Source organism: Danio aesculapii, chromosome 16 (assembly GCF_903798145.1).
Source record: "Danio aesculapii chromosome 16, fDanAes4.1, whole genome shotgun sequence".
Classification (NCBI taxonomy): Eukaryota; Metazoa; Chordata; class Actinopteri; order Cypriniformes; family Danionidae; genus Danio; species Danio aesculapii.
In genome coordinates, this window is record NC_079450.1 from 20,624,063 (window position 1) to 20,630,062 (window position 6,000).

A 6,000-nucleotide genomic window follows, 5' to 3' on the forward strand; every position below is an offset into this window, starting at 1 on the left:
AAAGATGTTCACGTGTTAAAGTAAATGTGTTACCATGTTTTGCCAAAAGGCTAGTTTCTTTAAAAAGAAAAACTCTTACCTATAATTCGAGTTAGTCCACGATGGGAAGATTCAGCTACTGTCAAATGTTACAGGTCAGTGAAATGGTTTCCTTTTGTTTTTGGAAACAATATCATTCACAAATAACTGCAAAGACGGCGATATCCAGTTTACGTCATCTGAAGTATCCGCGTTTAAATCGTTGCGCCTTACAAACAAACCCAATGATTAAAAAAGTTTTTAACTCCAAAGGACAACCGTGTCGTTTTATATCCTAACCAAACTGCATCTTAACCCGTGAATGCGGTGAACTATTGGAGTCGAGTGATGTAAAGCAGCTTTATGTGCTCACTCAGTCACAGACGGGGGTGTGACACGAGAAGGTGCGCTGCTGCGGCGTGGATACTACAGGCTGAGCGGGTCCAGTTTCTCTACTGTCAATCAAATTCACGCTGACAGCAAGCCACGCCTCTAAATGAGTTAAAGGAACAGACGTTTTTATAAACACCAACTTCAGAATTCATTTATTTTGAAGTACAAAGTAAACGAAATGAAACAAACTGGGCCATTTGATGGAGGGTTTTATATATATATATATATATATATATATATATATATATATATATATATATATATATATATATATATATATATATATATTTTTTTTTTTTTTTTTTTATAATTATATAACCAATATTTAAAGAATCATGTAAAAGGTAGTAAACTGATTGACCTGCCATTTCTAAAGAATTTAAATTGCACAATTTGAATTAACTGTAATATTAATTCATCCAGGGCGATGCAGTGGCACAGTGGGTAGGCTAGTGCTCTCGCCTCACAGCAATAAGGTCGTTGGTTTGAGCCTCGGCTGGGTCAGGTGCAAAGACGTGGTACAGGTCAATTGGGTAAGCTAAATTGTCCGTTAGTGTATGTGTGTGAATGAGAATGGGTGTTTCCCAGTGATGGGTTGCAGCTGAAAGGGCATCCACTGCATAAAACATATGCTGGATAAGTTGGCGGTTCATTCTGCTGAGGACTAAGCCAAAAAAAAAAAATGAATGAATTAATTAATCCATCCATTCCATTTTCACCAAATGATGTTGAAAGCATGTTTCAAAAGGTTATGAACACCAATGCTAAAATTTCTGAGATTTTATAGACACTTTTGTGTTTCACTCACTGTAAAAAAAAAATAAATAAATAAGAATAAAAAATCCTTTACTTATCAGTTTCCTGTATTTTGTGGTTCATGTGTATCCCATTTATGCTTGCATAAAGTATAAGAAAGTATAAGAAATATATACTGTATATAGAAAAAAATCTGTAAAATAACAGAAAATCTTATTAAGAGTTCATTACCCAGTTTTTGTAATAAAAAAATCATAACATCAAATTATAATTTACCTGATCAATAAAGATATATATTCAATGGATTAAGATATATATTCAATATATTCTGTCAAACTACTAAAAGTGTCACAAACTATAACAAATAGTTTGTTAATTGACTGATATTTTTTAGAGACGTTACTCAACTCAACTTTTTATTTCTAAAGCACTTTCAAACAACCACAATGGGACACATGGGCAATGGGCTGCACATAAAACACAAAATACATACAGACAAGCAAACAGCCTAAATACATAAACTTACAACAGATTAAAGATTAAAAAATACAGTAATTTTTTTGTGACTTTTAAAATGTCTCCAGAGTAGGAGATGATTTCAAGGATAGTGGAAGATCATGCCAAAGTCTTAGAGCTGCTATGGAAACATTTTAAGCATGGTCATGGAACTGTAAGATATAGTCAATCCTTAGAGCGAAGAGATCTCACAGGTTGAAGTAATTACTGAAAGAGATGACTTCAACTTGACAATGGATCTAAGATTAAAATAAATAAATAAATAAAATTATATATATATATATATATATATATATATATATATATATATATATATATACAGTATTATATATATATTATTTTTTATAATAATAATAAATACAAAAACAATACATTTAGACTTGCCCCCATTCAGTTGTAGAAATTTACTTGCCAACAACACCTGAAGAAAGGGAGGATTTCTCCCCAGATTTTATGGGGATGTAGTTTTGAGAATCTTCAGGATACAAAGTGTAATTTATTCCAATCTTGTCAAAGATTTTTCCTAATGGAAGTAAATAAAGGGAAAACAAAACAGGACCCAGAATCGAGCCCCACACATAAATTGTACAACAGAAGAACAACAGTTGCCCAAACTGATAAGAAGAAAACTAATCCAAGGCAAGACCCTGGAAACATACTGTACTTGTTCTCTAAGCTGATCAATTAGGGTGTACTCACACACGGCTACTTGAACCTGGGCGCATTTGACCCCCATTTTCCAGCTTGGCAGGTTTGGTTGGCCGGCACTGGCCCGGTTGGAAGAGGCATCCAGAGCGCAGTTCGGTTGGGCTCGAGCACGAAACTGAAGACGCGACTTCACTTTTAAGGGACTGTTTCAATGGGATTTATTAATCATTTTTACTTTAAAATGAACACATACTGCGGTAGTTTATTAAAGATGCAACACCTAACTGCACGTCAGCTGCCGCCCTCATCAAACCTCCATGCAGCATGATGATTTTATGAAAATTCTAAAGTTTTGGATCTGTTCTTCAGAAGATTTGACTGCATACTAAATGACTCAAAATAATACAAAACAATATAACTAAAGAAATCTCCATTGTGCTGAGCAAGAGCGCTTCTCTTCCTAGTGATCATTGATGGCGTAAGCGTGCTCGGGCTGGAAAGGTAAAAATACATGCTGCGTTGAAATCGCATACTTCCATATTATATAGTACACTATAAACAGTATGTGTGCCGAGTAGTGTGTTTGAATTCATAGAATTCGAAAAACAGTATGTGAGAAGAACCCAGATAACCTACTACTTCCAGTGAAATTCTGAAGTGCGCATCTGACAGACACTATCCCATGATGCACCGTGAAAGAATTCATGAATAGGATTAAAGTGTCGCAACGGACAGGGGTAGGTCATGACAATCAGGTAGGTCATGACGTGATCATGACAAAATGGTGGATGCAGTACGTCCGAGTTCCATTCATACTCGCATTCATACTGTACAGAACATACTTTTCCAACAGCAAAGTAGTACATTCAAATTCAAATGTAGTACCTACTGAGTAGTAGGCGATTTTGGACGCAGCCACGGTGTGTGCGCGAGCTGTCAGGGGAGAGGGGAGGGGGGTCAATTGCGCCCAGGTGATTTTGTGCGGTTAACGTCTTCCAGGTTTAAATTTTACAATATCAATATCACAGGTTTGAAGTGATAGATGACTGTAATCAGTGGCACATCTGTGTCTATATAATTATTCATGAGACTACTGAGTGTCCATGAGACAGGGGTGTCCAAACTTGATCCTGGAAGGTTGGTGTCCTGCTGAGTTTAACTTGCTTCGACACACCTGCCAAGAAGTTTCTAGTATAGTAAGAGCTTGATTAGCTGGTTCAGGTGTGTTTGATTAGGGTTGGAGCTAAACTCTCCAGGACAGCGGCCCTCCGGGACTGAGTTTGGTCACCCCCGTCCTAAGAGAATATGCTTTGCTTATTCACAATGGTATTAAATGATTTTCTTAAGACAGACACTTCAGACTCTGCAAGAACGAAATCTAACTGACTGAATATAAAGTTGTTGTTGTGTGTTGATGAACTCCCCTCTCCTCCCTCCACTCCACAGGGCAGGCTGATGCTCACTTTTGCAGCAATTTTTAAAAGTGTGGTGCGAACTAACTAGTGCTGGAACAGGGGTTTTGAAGCCCTTCAAATTAATAAAAAAAATGTATTACGGTACTAGTCGTTTATCCTTATTGTTCACTTATCTTATTACAGTTTTTGTCACTTTTTTTGACACTAGACCTGTAAGTGCATGAAATAAACATAATATGAAGCCTGAGGGTTGTGTCAGGTCCTCCTACTCCCAGGTTTACTTTAGCAAGGCAAATATTTAGCCATGTGTGTTTGGAGGAGTAAATCAAATTAAATCATGATGTGTGGTCCGACAGCTGCTGACATTCAGGCTCAGAAGAAAACTGCAAAAATTATTCTGTTATTTATATCTGTTATTTATTTATGATGAAAAGTGAACTGGTTACATGATTGTATTTGGATATACTAATTTGACTACTCTCTGCTTTGATGCACAAATTGTGAGATATTTGTTGATGGCATCATTAATATGCACAATGGTTATTCTGTGGTTTAGAAGAGATCCAAATCTATTTTATGTTGCTTAATGAAGCCAAATTATAAGGCATAAACATATTAATCAGTTCTGTCTGTCTTATCCAGAACATATGACAAAAATATATATACACAGTAGGAATTGATTAAAGACATACGCTCCAGAAGCATCACCACCAACATAAGCAGCAAATTTGCTCCCTGGAAATTCTCTTTGTCAAATGGAAAGTCTGCCAAACCCATTCATACAGCTGACATGCATCAACAGACCAGTCAAAGTTAAACCAAAAAGTGGAATACTGTAAAATACACTGTTATGGTATGTTAATATTTTCTTCCTTAAGACTGTAAGTGTGAACAAAATAAAGATAAAATCCATTGTTGGAAAGTGTAAACTGGCTCGCATGTTCCTTGCTATTGATCCAAACTGTGACAAATGCCATGCTGAACCTGCAAATCTAGTTCACATGTTTTGGACCTGTCCTGCTTTATTTCCTTTTTGGGAGTCTGTTTTTGATTAATTTTCAGCAATTGCATCTAATAAAATTGATCTTTCTCCGTTAATTGGCCTGTTTGGAGTTCTACCCCCTGACTGTGAGTTACCATATAATTTTTTTTGAACTGAAAGCTTTTCTGTCATTATTAGCGAGGCAATGTATTTTGTTGTAGTGGAAGTCTCTTCAACACCCATCCCATGCTTAATGGATTAAATACGCCTTATTTTTGGTTAAATTAGAAAAGAATTAATATAGTCTTCGAGGTGATACATATATATATGAAGAGTTCAGATGCAAAACCCTCTAAATCCATCTGACCTCTTTTCTTGTAAATTAGCATTTTTTTATCAGGCTCCTTTGATTAGGTTCTGAAGTTTCATGCTCTATGTAATGATAAGGTTATTAGATAGTAAATAAAATAACTTTTTTTTCCAAAAAATGTCACTTTAGACAATTCTTTGGTTTTTAACAAGGTAAATTTTCTTTTGCGTCAAAATCAGCTAAATCCACTTTTGCTTTTTTTGCAAAAACCTCTAAATCCACCTATTGGGACAAGAGAGTGTAATTAGTTGAAAAATCAATAAAGATTCAATTAGAAATTATTTTACCAAACATAAAACACATTATACAAACCACCTAAAATACATAAATCTGTCAAGTAGGTGGCAGTTCATTCCACTGTGATAAACCTGGGAAAAAGCAGAAGGAAAATGAATGAAAGAAATCTGTCAAGTGCATTAATCAATAACATTAAAACTGACATTAATTAAATCTTAACAATCTATTGTCATTTCTGATATTTGGGATTTAGATTTAATGTAAGTGGAACAATGTAAACATTGAAAACATTGTAAACGAAGCTTGGTAGATTCAAATAATGTGGTGTAAAACATTATGAAACATCAATATCTGTGCCTTGTCCATTATTATAAAAAGCTGATCAGGCGTATAGGTATTATTAAGTAATACAAATAATGTATAATTTTACACATTATATTTATCTTTTAAAAAATAGCTAACATTAGCGAATAAAACACAAGGTTGGCCTACTGGGCAAAAAGGGGATGTCTCTCAGACAATTTTAGAAGCTGTCATTCATTCATTCTCACCATACTTAAGGTCTTGGTCCCTTGTTTATCCTTATAGCATCTATGTGGGATAAAAGAAGGGCATCTTAACTCTGTCTTTCGTGAAATGCAGTGGCCGTTTAATGTATAGTAAAT

The 6,000-nt window shown here is 35.2% G+C and overlaps 1 protein-coding gene across 2 annotated transcripts in view; it reads right to left on the reverse strand.

Moving 5' to 3' along the window:
* Positions 1-419, reverse strand: part of thrap3a (thyroid hormone receptor associated protein 3a) — a 40,566-nt gene extending 40,147 nt beyond the window's left edge. Inside the window, exon 1 of one of the 2 annotated variants that reach the window (XM_056474870.1) lies at positions 80-419. The gene's annotated coding sequence lies outside the window, so the exon portion shown is untranslated. The remainder of the gene's footprint in view (positions 1-79) is intronic. The other variant, XM_056474868.1, reaches the window with a different exon arrangement.
* Between the last annotated feature and the right edge of the window lie 5,581 nt (positions 420-6,000).